Below are 14,242 nucleotides of genomic sequence, written 5' to 3'. Positions count from 1 at the left end.
ACATAATTTCATGATGAATTTTTATTACTTATGTGTTTTAGTATATTGGTTGTTTAAAAAATGACAGAATAAAAAATAAAGAAATGAAACAAATTCTAGACTAGTGTGTTTTAGTGTGTGTGTGTGTGTGTGCGTGTGTGTGTGTGTAAGAGAGTACTAAGAAAGAGAGAGATTCCAACTTTTCTCTAAAAACTCCCCAAGTTGTTTGTCTAGTCATTAATTATCTTTAATGACGAAGCTAATCTTGAGCAGTCCCTCCATCTCAAACATTAAGGTTGCGTTTGAATGCAATATAAACATTTTTTTATGTAAAAGTACGTTGATGGAGTTCAACACCGATTGGTTTAAAGTTGCGAACCGTTATAAGTGACTATCGACATAAATATTTACATCGATTTTACCGATGTCGTAAAACTACTCTCCATCCAAATACTAACAAATATAGACTAGAGAGTTTAGTTACACCAATCCGTATTTACACCACAAACAAGCGGAGCCTAATCATTTTGATGACTAAACTCCACACCCTTTCTTAAATACTCCATCTTCGAGAAATGGCATCAATACTGATTGTTGCTTTTGTCCCATTGAGTGCTTTACCATCCTGAAAACGTTAGTCAATGAAACTTCATTCCTGAAAGCATTTATGTAAACATCTACTCTTTCTACTCCATGCATTTTCATCTTTTGTCTAGTGGAAAGTTTAGTGAAAATAAATTGGATCAGTTTTTTAATACTTTGTTGCATAAGTATTGGTGCATATGGATGCAGGATACGTTGTGAATATTAGTGTATTGGTCCTTACAGAACCTTGCTCACACCATTCTCGCATCCTATTGCAGTTGTGCATTGGGAATATCTTCATACTTGTATGTTTTTATTCATGGAGAGATATTCCTAATACATGGCTGCAATAGGTTGTGAGGATGGTGCAAATACAAAATCCAGTGTGAGGATAGTTTTGTGAAGACTAAATCTGAATATAATATATACCCATATTAGCACATATTGCATTCCATCTTACATGCACCAATTATTCAAACCCATATTGTGCCACGTTTCTCTATTAAGAAAATATCATAGTGATTTAAATCACTAAGCCACTGTGTAAGTTGCTTTTACACTCAAACTTTAAATGTAACCTTAAAGCACTAAACTGCTTTGTTTATTGTGATAAATGAAATATAATGACTTATATTTACTTTTGTGTCCACATACACTCCAAAGATTTGACATGTATTTATGTTCAACAACTCCAACTAGAGAATAAAATTCAAAATTGGTATTTTATAAACTAATAGATAAATAATCTATCAAATTCACATTTATATCAAAAAACGATTTTTATTCTCAAGGAATTTATATAAAAAAGTATTAATAAATAAAATATTTTTTAGTACTTAAAATTTATATATGCATATGATAAGCATCTTAAAAATTTTATATACTTTTATAAATTATTAATTATCATTTTAATTTACATTAAATAAGAGCATACTTGTTATTTATAAAAATAAAAAAAAAGTTTACAAAATATTATAGAATATAATATTAAACTGAATGTATCAAATCCAATAATCTACATTTATATCAAAAAATAAAATTTCATTCAAAAAATATAGATATAAAAATATGAATAATAGAATAATTATTTTATTAATTACACAATTTTGATAACATATTTAATATTTACAGAACAAAAATATTGTTAATCAAAGCATTTTATAATTTAATATTTGATAGAAGTTTTAGTTAATGTTAAAAGTAAAAATAGTGAAAAAAAAAAATTTATGTATTAATTAAGATATATTACTTGCATATGTTTTGTGCCTTATACTTAAATAAAAAATAATAATATAATGACATTAATTTATAAAATTTTATAGAATATGCGTATTTGATTCTCGATTGATGCATTATCAGCAAAAATTGTATGATATTTTATGCAATCTGAACTGAGGTGGACAAGCAACAGATGAAGTCCTACCAACTTGGACGAGCCCAGGTGAAAAGATAAAAGTGGTGCATCAAGCAGAATTTGCAACCAAAGCATAGTTAGAGGCCCCATGGAGGAGGTCCACAAGGAAGGCCCTCCGACGCTTAAGTTAGTAAGAGGTGAAGAGCTCAGTCAGGCCAACGTATTGAGACCGAGCAAGTCCGGGCTGAGCAAGAAAGCAGGAGAACAAAGGGAAGTTAGAGAGTTGAAGGATTGAAAAGACACTCTACCTTCAAGGGAAATGCTTTTAAATAATTGAGTGTTGTAATTTGCTGGATTACATTTTGTGTTTCGCGTGATGTCCTACTTAAGAGGCCGAGGTACGTGATCTTCAGGGTTTCCACACTCTTTGGCGTGGGAAGAGCTATAACTTATCTGCCTAGGGTCTTTGCTAAATGACAAATGCATATGGCAAAATAGTATTTTCATTTTTTTTTTGGGGGGGGGAATTTTTTGGAGCATAATATCTTATTAATAATGAGAGATTGAGTATGATTCACTATTCAATTAAGTCCCTTCTTGGATACCATTTATTGCATTAAATGACCGTTAATTGGTACTTGGGATATAATTAACGTTTCATGCATGCATTATACATGGCACCAAAGGACGATTCACCTCAAACTGATGGACATTTAAGGTTTGCCACATCATCCCTTGATGGGACTGATGGGGATTCTTCTAATTGTGAAGGAATAAATTAGTAGGTGTTTGGCATTGATGCCATTGTTTCAGAGATGTTTTATGAGAAAACAGTTATATATAGACATCACATCAGAAAAAATGATGTTTCAGAAAATGGCCTCTTATTTGATATCATTTTTTCATAAAAAATACTGCTTTAGACCATGCTTTGGAAATCGAGAAAGTATGGTCTGGAGCAATGCTATTTGATGTTTTCTGGAAAACAGCTCTTGCTTCCAATGGTGCAATGATGTGGTATCATCTTAAATGTTGGATGATATAACTAATGTTGAAAATGGTTATATAACAGTACCAAACAAAACCAATGTTGTTTTCTCATAAAACTGCGTATGTGGCAGCACCGCTTCCAAACAAAAAATAAGCACCATTTTCTCATGTCCAACAACGTTTTTATGAGAAAATGGTTCAGTGTTCTCAGCATTGATGCCAAACACCTACTCAATTTGACATTTCTTCAGACACACTTTCCTGATTTCCAAGGTGTAGTCTGGAGCAACGTTTTTTCTAAAAAAACGATACCAAATAAGAGACCATTTTTTGAAGCACCACTTTTTCTAACGTGACACTGATGTGGTGCCGTTTTCTCAGAAAATGGCATCAATGCCAAACAACGCCTTAGATGACTCAAAAACTTTCCACGTCGCAACATGGCTTTACGGTAAATGACCTATACTTTATTTTTTCTCAACCCTAGCTTTGATTGTAGGGATGACGTTGACTGGGATACAACTCCGGTCTCTGGACACATAAAAAAATTCAAAGTTGGTGATAGGAATCACATAGACTGGGGATCCAATCATTTCATTTTAATAATAATAATAATAATAATAATAATAATAATTGAATGTATAACTCTTTGAATTTTGAATTAGGATTTAGGGATAGAGATTCAGACAAATGAAAAGAGATGAAATACAAATAACGGAAACATGAAAGATTATGACTTCAGCGGAACACAAAAACTTTGTCTAAAAATTCACGCAAAATTTCCGGCCCAAACCGGTCCAACTTTGACTAAAATCATTCAATGAGGGCCACAAATCCCCATATAAACTAAAAACATAGAAACTATGCAAAATCGTGCAAAACAGAAACATTGCGACTTCAATGGAATCCAAAACCTTATATCCACCTTTTGAGAGGCCAATGTGGGTTGGCATATTTTCTAGCCCAGCCCAGCCTAACCCACCGGGCTTGAGCTGGTATGGGCCTGTAGGCAGCCCATGCAAATGCATCTAAACATATGGGCCACATGTGTTTTATTTTATTTTTTACTCTTAAAAAAAGATGAGATAAATCTGCGGAGGACAGTCAAGGGATTGGAATTGGGTCATGATCCAAATAGTTCGGATTGGAATATAAGATTGTGTAATTGAATTGGGATTAAAATACTAGAATTAGATTGTTTGATCAGATTATTCCATTTCTTTGTCGGTGGTCCTCTGTCTTATCTGTAACCACATTACTGCTCTTGAGCAAATCTTGAATCAGCTGAACTTCTGAAGCTAGATCATATCCGTACATATGGGATCTTAGTCCAGAAAAATCATCCATAAACGAGATTAATTAATTGTAGAGACTAGAGAGAGAGAGAGAGAGAGGACATTGCATAGGAATGGGTTCTAGTTGTGTCATGGCCCACTCTTTGATGGGCCCAGATAAAATTCATAGTAAACAAATCTTTTGATGCATGGGAGCCATTCGTCGGTGGGTCCCGATCTCTAAACATGAGACACGTTGGTAGTTTTAGGGAGGGGCCCCAAAATCCTTGGTGGGTCCCTTGCGTGCCATCAAGTTTCAAGGTATTCATTAGTTAAGATAATCAAAGCCACTGACTATATTCAAATATGGGCCCAATCAAGCAAGCTGAGAGCGGCCTGAGACCATATGCCCTCATTATGGGTTCACTGGATTTGGCTTGGTCTGGTCTGGCCTGGAGGCGCTGGACCATGGCATCCCAAGGCCCACCCATCAGGCCATCATCACCCATGTGATGGCGGATGCTGAGAGCCACTGATACACCACCGATCCAAAGGCTGAGAAGGTGACAAATCATGTGGGGTGGGGCCCTCGTGCAACCGTTATCTAAGGGAATCTGTGACGTATGAAAGGCACAGAGACAGAGCATAGAGAAAAGCAATTTGGGTTTTGGGATCCCATGCAAATGCAAATGCATGAGTAGAACATTCTTGTTCTTGTTTGTGGAGAACACATCGTCATAGATTGCCGTGTAAGATACCTTTCCCCACACAGGAACCCAGATCGGTTCAAGTACAAAAATGGTCGGTCGGATCTTCTCTTTTCTTTCACTTTCTCTTGCTTTTCCCCTTTTATTTTTTGTTTTTTCTTTCGGCACAAAATTAATTAGAAATAGAGAGAGATTGAAGGATAGGATACCCGGTACTGTTTGGATGGGTATTTAAAAAAGGTGCTGAAATAAGCACTTTTTCAAGGGTCAGGATTCGGACCGCAGACCCGCTTTTCCAAATTCCTGCATCCTTTATACCACATTGTTGTTATAATTATTCTCAGTCTCTCTCTCTCTCGTTTCCAAAGAACAAGAGTAGTGCTCTTTATTCCGTCAAAAATTAGGAAATGGGAAGAGTAGCTTAAGCTCTAAGCTCTCCCTTAAAGCTTCTTCTCTCATCATTTCGCAGCTTGTGGCGTGAACTGTGAAATGCAAGCCTGTTTCTTCATGACCCGACCCGCCATACAATCATGGTTGTTGTTGAGGGTTGATTGAGTCGGGTCGGGTAATACCCATAATCTCGTTAGCAGTTTCTTGAGCCGGATGTGTTGGACCGTTGCAGACTTATTATAGTTGGAGGGTATCTAGTCTAAGACGAGGCTAGAGGCTAGCTGACTGGAATATGCCCCATAATTAAATGAGGTATGTGTTTCACATCTTTTGAGTTAGGCCAGCAGCTTGTGGGCCCACTACTGGATCGGGACAGTCCAACAAACAAATGGACACTGACATGATCTTGATCTCTCTCTCTTGCTTCCATAACGTCCAAACGTGTATGTACAACAGCTCATCATCTACGAGTTCAACAGTAGGAATATATGATGGTTATTAGGAATTTTGGACTCTTTTTTTTTTCTTTGGTAGATCGAGAGATGATTCCTTTCTTAAGAGTTAAATGCTAGATAGGCTGGATCAATGAACCTGCCCATCCAAACCATGTATTAGTTATTTTGAAATAAAATAGGGAAGAACCCTAATTATTAATGTTACAAATGAACTATGCAATAAACAACTTTTTTTGACTGTTAATTTATAGGGTGTGCCGCATTTAAAAGAATGGGGTGTGCCCAAATCACAACACTCGTGTATGCAGTTTTATACTTTTATTCCCTCCCCCAATATAAACCATGGTGAATCACCAATGTGAGCAGCCACACAGAGGACTACAGGTACGAGTGCTTACGATTTGGTTAATTGAATCGTGCGGTATTTTTTTGAAATCAAATTGGTATTATTGGTTTTTGGAAAATTAGTAATCGAAATCAAACTGAAGCTAGTCTGTAAATTAGTTGATCGGTTTATCAGCTTTTTAATTTTTTAATTTTTACAATATATATTATAAAAATATATATAAATATATAATAAAAAATTATAAATATGTATATAAAACATTATATTTTAAATAATAAGTAATATATCATATATTATAAATATATATTTATATATAATACATATTTATTAATTTATAATATATAAAAAATATAATACATATATAATATAAATATATATGTGTACCAGTCAGTTCAATTAACCGTTGGTTTTCTATATTGATTAACTAAAACCGAACTGGTACCTTCGATTTTTTAAAAATACCAAACTGATCGATTTTTCGATTTGGTTTTGGTCGGTTCAATTTTTCGATTTTTTTTGCTCACCCCTAACAACAGGTGAGTCTTCTATGGTGATCTCACTTTCCTAATACAATTGATTTTTAAATTTGCAAGATTCAAAATATCACAATGTATCGATGATATTGGATGATATATATTGATTTTTTAATGCACCAAAAAATCAAATATTAGGGTAAATGTAGGAGAAAAAAAGCCAATTTTAATTGTTAATACCCTTTCTAGAGATGCCTAGTTCAAATCTCGAAGCTTGAAATAATTTATAACCATGAGCATCACCCCTTTGAATTGCACCAATATATTGATACTTTGAACAATGCCAACTTGCCAAGAGGGATTTCCCTGCTGGTGTACTTAGACTTGAGTAATGAGTACTATATACCAATGGGATCTTGGATCTCTGCAGGCCTCAGGTAGAGAATATCAGGTCCTTGGGTACTTGTTTGATACTTCTTCCAAGTAGCCTTTGGGATGCTAAACTGCTACAATAACCAAATTGTACAAATTTAATTTGACGCCAATCAGCCCCCCACAACGTCCCACATCATATCTCTGTCCTGTATTAGGAATATCTCCCCATAATAACATTATCATTCCTGATATTATCATCAGGAGATGTTCCCAATACAGGGCAGAGATGTGAATTGATTTGGGCACTCACCATTTTTGTTTTTCCCTCATCGTTAATAAGGAAATCCGCCTTATTTATATTAAAAAAAGAAAAAAAAAGCATTTAGATGAAAATAACCCTAATTACCATTTCTTATTGTTGCAAACAAGAGAATCTTTTCCCTTTCTAGGTGATGATGTGTGCTCTAATCATAACCCATATTTTAGCGTTAGCCCGACGCACAATCAACCTCTCATTGCTCTTCAAAAGGTGAAGAGCAAAATTTGTCTATTATTATTATTATTATTATTATTATTATTATTATTATTATTATTATTATTATTATTATAGTCTACACATAGCTTTTAGTAATTAATATATAGACATGGGTCTATATGTGAGCAGCAGTTTGCGGTAGTTGAGGTCTGTGGGTGATTAAAATATGATTAATTCTTATTTTCAATATTAATTAATGTCTAAGCTAGTCGATCTATTAAATTAAAGAACAAGAAGGATATAACGAGTTGCATGAAAGATTGAATGTTGTATGAGAGATTCAGACTGAGATATGACTATATTCAATGTCATTTCGTGATCAACAAAAAATAAATTCAATATTTTCTGATTTCTTCCCTTAATTAATTTATCAGCATCGCAAAAGCCGTGTCTATCACTCAACTACAGAAAATGTCAAACGTTTCAGAATCAACTCTTCAGACAGACGTTTATCTCCTCTTCCCATGACAACGCAACCAACCCGCCTGAAAGTCATCTCTCATCTTCCACAATCCACAGAAGAAGAAAACCCAGAAAAAAAAAAAAAAAACAGAAAACCCCATCAAACTAGAGCTACCCAAGAAGCCCGAGAAGAAGAAGAAGACGTAGCAGATTGATTGATCTGAGAAGTGAGAATGAATTTAGGTATAGATATAGATTACACTACTGGCCAAACCATGGAAGAGATCATCCCAGAATTAAGGATCATACTCTGCATCACAATTCTCTAAATATAGCTTATAGCCAAGTTCATGGAAAATGGCGCATATTATGATGAATTAGATACATAAACAAAAGAAGTAAATTAAAAAGAAGAGATTTAGTTATAAAAATTGGAGAATTGTAGAGGAGGCGGCTGAGACAGCACTGGATCATTCACTCGCACACCTTCGTTTCTTGATGTTGCGAGAGATGACAGGAGCTAAGAAGAAGGACTCGACTTCATCGTGGCTCACAATTTCGAAAAATTGCAGCTCTGACAATTTTCTCTTACACAACACCACCTTTCTTGGCTTCCTCGGCGCCGGCGGGCAGGTCTGAATGATGGGTATCTTGTGTTCTTCGGAGGTTGGCGTTCGGCATTCGTCCTCCTGGTTTTCTGACTGAATTATTGCTCCACCCTCCTCGCCGGAGCGCTCTGTCTGGATCTTGATGGGCCGTAGTCGCGTCTCCGCCGGCAAATTGCACCGGAATTCAAGATCTGTGGACATGGTGAGTGGCGAAGAGTTGTGCAGACAAAGAGATGGAGGGGAAGCGTGTTTGTCTCCCTATATGAAAGAGAGAAAGCTGGGAGGCGTGCGTGAGAAGGCAACAGGAGAGAGAAAGAGAATTAGATAGAGAGAGAGAAGAGCTGTTGGCCTGCTTTTATTCTTTATACAAAACCCTCTTATAATTTTCATCTCTTATCTTCTAATTTTCATCTCCACCTTATCTGATCTGTTTCATGACTTTTACTTTTTTTGTCTGGGCATGTGGAACATAGTACTTACGTTAGAAGAAGAAGAACAACAACAAGGGTGGTGGCTGGTAATAACTTAATAGTGGCTTAGCTTTTCACCTTATCTTCTCTTTTCACCTCTCTCTCTCTCTCTCCCCTATTTCTCTCTCTATAAATATATGGGTATGTGTATCTATCAATTCTCTCTAGGACAACGTGCATAGGATACCCATATTGGGATTTGAATTCTTCTATATCTACCAAATGACTATAAAAACAAATTAAGGGTGGGGTGGATTACCAACCATGATTAATGCATCTTTGCACGTGAAGTGCCTGCCAACCATTGCTTGATTTTCACAATTGAGAAGAAAAGCTCAGGAAAGGAGGAGTCTGAGGTTTAAGTTATGTTGGCTACTTGCACAACAACATTCCATGTCATCCATTCTTCACCCTTTTAACCTACAAAATCTCTCCTCTTTTCTTCTTATTCTCTTCTTCTTCCTCTCTTGATCCTTATTCTTCACTGTTCTCATTGGTTGGCATCAAGAACCCAGTTCTGGGGGAGGAAGAGTTCATATTACGCCTCCTTTTCAGATCCTCTCCTCTTTTTTACAAGATGAATGAATCATTAAAGAGATGGGCATCAAGACAGATTGTTTGGTCTTGGTCTTGTTCTTTGACTGGGTTAATGTTAATCATTCCCTTGATTTCTTAGAAAGCCATGGCTTTCACTTTCCTTGATTGGGACTCTTAATTTGTAGGACAGTCTGGCTCAGCTCCAACATTAGCCCATCTCTGGGTTGACCTGACCTATTATTCTTGGCTCAGCCTAACTAGACAAGTAGAGTAGGAGGTATGTTGGTGGTTATTCTTGGCTCAGCCTAACTAGACAGTACATTAATTAATGAGCCATTGACAAAAGAAACTTTACCATGTATATTTGATCTAGCTACTGCAGTGAATGTGACGAAATCCACCCCATGTGAAAGGCTTAGAGTTTAGTCCTTACAAGGGGTGGCCAGGAGCAGAGCTCTTCATGAGTTATTTGAGTTCTGTTCATAAAAAGTTCGGTTTGACTCAGTTTCAACTGAGTTTCAAGCCGAGTTCAAGCCAATTTATAGACTTGATTAATAAACAAGTCAAGTTCAAATAATATATACATATATATATATATATAATAAAATTATAGAATAATATATAATAATATATTATAATTCTTAATTTTTTAAATATCAAATAAAAATAAATTTTATATATACTTTTTATTTTTATAAAACATTTTTTCTCAAGTCGAGCTCAAACCTTATATTACCTTGGTGAACCGAACTCAAACCTCATACTATTCACCTTGGCTTGTCTCGAATCCATCCCTAGCCCTTACTTACAGTGGGTCCAAGCCTCCATGGCCGTGCTTTAGTATTCTAAGGCTTACTTCAATCTAGGTAAATTTTATGAAGAACATTCAGCTGTGTCCTAGTACTGCCATAACCATGGTAATAACTGGCTTCTGGTGGATAGTAGCTTCCATCCAGACTGTATAAAACTAGCTGTGTCCAACCAAAATTTAGCTCGATGAGGTTCTTCTAACCAGTAGAAGTAGAAACTATTTTTGATGAATGGTACTGAGAATGCAAACAAGATGTACCCTTCTGACTTCTGATCGTGCACCCCCCCAACTCCAATCCAAAAGAAATAGTAAAGAAAAAAAAAAGCAACCTCCTTGATTAATTCAATAATAAAATTTCAACTTACTTTTTCTCTAAAAAAATATCTTGGGTTTGGTTTCCGTAGATTAATAGTTTGAACTCATAAATGCATTTATTGCAATATGGGCTGTACCATCAAAGTTCAAAACTATTGTGGTACTGGGGTACCTAGCTAACTTGTGTCTTAAGCAGGACGAGATGGGGGGCTTAATGATCAGGGCCCAGGAGTGGCTAATGAAATATTTTACCCATTTTTGGTGCATCTTTTTCTCTTCTTTTGTGGACAAAGCCAGATTTGCAGGGTGATGTCAACAACTGAAAGACTGAAACTAAGCAAATGAGCCCAGCCCAGATGCTGAACAGGTTGCATTTGCAGGTTTCTTCACAAACCCATTTGAGGGAAGATGAGATCCCATTAAGCGAAGGGGGTCTTTGCTCTGATCTTGGTCTTTTCAGGCATCTGTTTGTTAGAAAGCCTGAGAGAGAAATGTGGAAGAACGGCGATTTTCTAGTGTGTGCATGATCAAATGGATGCCTCCAGCCCTCCACACAGTCGTGAGTGGAAATTTAATGAAGACAATCTGTTTGATCATGATGGGTAAGTTATGAAGAAGATGTAGTTTTCTAGGCATACGAGTGAAAGCAATGAAGCCTAAGCATCATTTAAAGCCTGGCCTCCTTGATTGGGAGGATGTCGCTGTTGGTGAGAATTGGCAGAGCCCCAGGCCAAATAGCTCTGTGGATAGCTTTTAGCCTTTATTGTGGAGTGCTTGCTCAGCATGGGCCACACGGGGAACGGTCCAGAAACAGGGGTCCATGTCAGGGCAGCTTTAGGACCAGGACAAGACATGATTTTGTGGTGCAGTGTACAAAGAACCTGAGTTTGGCCCATGTTTGAAATGAGAACAAACTTAGGCCTGTACTGGCCCGATGTTCATGTCCTGGGCTCCTGGCCCAACCATATTAGGCTTTTTGTGTCTTGTGGGCCAGACTACCTTTCTAGGACACTCCCACGCTTGGGCCGACCCCATCTTGGCCCAGCAGATCGCACGGAGTTGGGATTTGCTATGGTGGCCAACCGGACAGTACTTTTGTCAATATATAGGGAGAGAGAGAGAGAGAGAGAGAGAGAGAGAGAGAGAGAGAGAGAGAGAGAGAGTAAGTGATTATTTACCTGCATATGGTGTATGGCTAATTAAACCCTAATTTTCACATTCTGATGTGATCAATGTTTCTGAATTCAGCCCTAGCCAAATGCTTGACTATGGAATGTCTTGATAGGAGAGTGAATTGGGTCTAATGAACAATATTGATTGAATGCTTCTATATATGCTCAAACTCCCTAGACACTGCTATTTAGCAGCTGACAGCTAAAGGGTTTAAGTGAAAGGGAGGAGTCTCTATAGACCATGATGAGGTTCGTTTGCTATTTTCTGGGATATTTGGTGTGGAAGAAGCTTAAGGCCAAATTTGGCTTATTCTAATAATCACTTATGAGCGTTTGGTGATTTTTTTTTTTGAAGTCAAATGTCAAAACTTCAATGAATAATGGCCATAGAACAAACAATGTAGTTAGGTAAAAATTGCTGGTGGTTAGCTTCATATTCAGTCCATCCCTCCCCTCCTAAGATCGATCCTGGATAGTATAGTAGGTAGCAGCATCAGGCAATGGCCTCTACATGAATGAATGAATGTAAGTAGGTAAGGATGCAAATGTTATCTATTTATCTGAATATGAATGCAAAATTCGATCCGGTTAAGGGTGATCAAAATTCAATCCGTTTATAATTAAAATGAATATGGGTCTGCCCCTATTCATTTGCTCAAGTTTTATAAATTTGTTTTAATTTCAATATATTTTTTTATTAATAATATATAATATTTTTATATTTTTAAATTTAATTATTAATGTTATTCAATATGCGAATGGAATCTGAATTTGCGAAGTAACATCAGAATGGTACCATTTTTGCATAAATAGCATCAACGATGAAACGTGATTTTTCCCATCTATGTTAGAATTCCGTGCCATTTTGTTGTGTCATATCATCTCTCAACTATATGGGGTTGGCTATATTCTCCATTCTCCATTCTGTTGTATTTAGACTGCTCACTGCCATATCCAATTATCAAATTATGCATTCTTGAATTGTTTCTCACTGTGATGGATGAATGGAAAAATCAAAAAGAGTGGGGTTGACAATGAAGGGTGTGTTCATCAATGTGAATGATTTTATTTTCAAAGATGAAAATTAACTGCATGTGAACAAGAACAATAATTGTTTTCAGGGGCGGGGCGCGGGGCCAAGTATATTGGTGGGGGGGGGGGGTCCTTAAAAACATAGTAAAGCGGGTCCTCGGCTCACCTCAGAACTTGAACTGAAATGTTGAGGATCACTCTCTAATGCTCCAACTCACAAAATTAAAACAATGTTTTTTTTTCTTTAAAATAAAATCCATAATAGACCTAAACCTTCCTACCCCATTTCTCTTGAAAACCCTACCACGCCATGGTTGTTTTTCAATCAAAAACAAAATCATTAACAATGGCAATCGCCCCTACGGGTGGTTCCAAATAGGTGATGCAAGAGAGAACAGATCTGGTCATGTACATAAAAAACCTTCACCAACACCCATATGAAAAAGTGATCTATTGTGAGTTAAAGGGGCTGAAACAGACTAATGGAGGGATGAACTGAAAATAAAACCAAGTTTCGTTCAGCTGCTTTGATTTGGTCCAGATAAACTATTTAAAAAGGCTGAAGAAGACAGCCCTTCAAATGATTGACTGACAGCTGATTCAGACTGTTTGGATTTTTCATCACACATAACTTATAAGCTGTATGTGTGGGGCCTACATTAGAAAGCCAAAAGCCTTTGCACTTTGGCCCTTCCAAATGGGAATTTGGTTTTGCTCAACATCCTTTGAGACTGTTGAGTGCTATTGAGGTCCAAAAAGTGGGAACCTTATACATATTAACGTCTGCTAAGGCTATTGTGGACATGGGGTAAGACATGAATTGGATTAGGTGATGTTTGTTACCATGGCTGTTTCTACATAAAGGTTTCTACTAGAAAAATAAATAAGGGGGCATTGGGTGAGACACCGAATTGATGTTTCTTCCATCATATGCCAATTTGAAGAGACAGTACAACGAATTGTTTTTTAGTATGTGTTTGGAATGGTAGGTGTTTATTCATTAAATGTTTGTATTTGATTTATTTGCAAAACCAAGAAAAGCAATAATGAATTTGTTTATTGACATTTAAGCATTACCAGGCACAAAACATTGAATAATGCCTACCCGTTTGGGGAAGCGCTAAAATAAAGCTTCCCCCAATGTAGGCACACACATAAATTAATGCTTGCTTTTGCAAATCTCTATGTGTACGGATCTGCATAATGGGGGAAATGCTGAATTGGCACCTATGTGGCAGCGTTTATTCAATAAATGCCCATGGTTACAAAGAATCCAAACACATGCTTAATTGGCATCCTATGTGGCAGTGTAGAGATATATATTGGTGCATCATAGCAAAGATTAGAGGTGTAAATCAAGTTGTGCCATCCGTGGCCCGACACAACACGACACCACAGCTGCACGATGACACACAAGCCATGCTAGGCCCAA

Source organism: Nelumbo lutea, chromosome 6 (assembly GCF_056320005.1).
Source record: "Nelumbo lutea isolate HS-2025 chromosome 6, American lotus-T2T, whole genome shotgun sequence".
In the NCBI taxonomy this organism is placed as follows: domain Eukaryota; kingdom Viridiplantae; phylum Streptophyta; class Magnoliopsida; order Proteales; family Nelumbonaceae; genus Nelumbo; species Nelumbo lutea.
Note: the sequence above shows the minus strand (reverse complement) of the source record.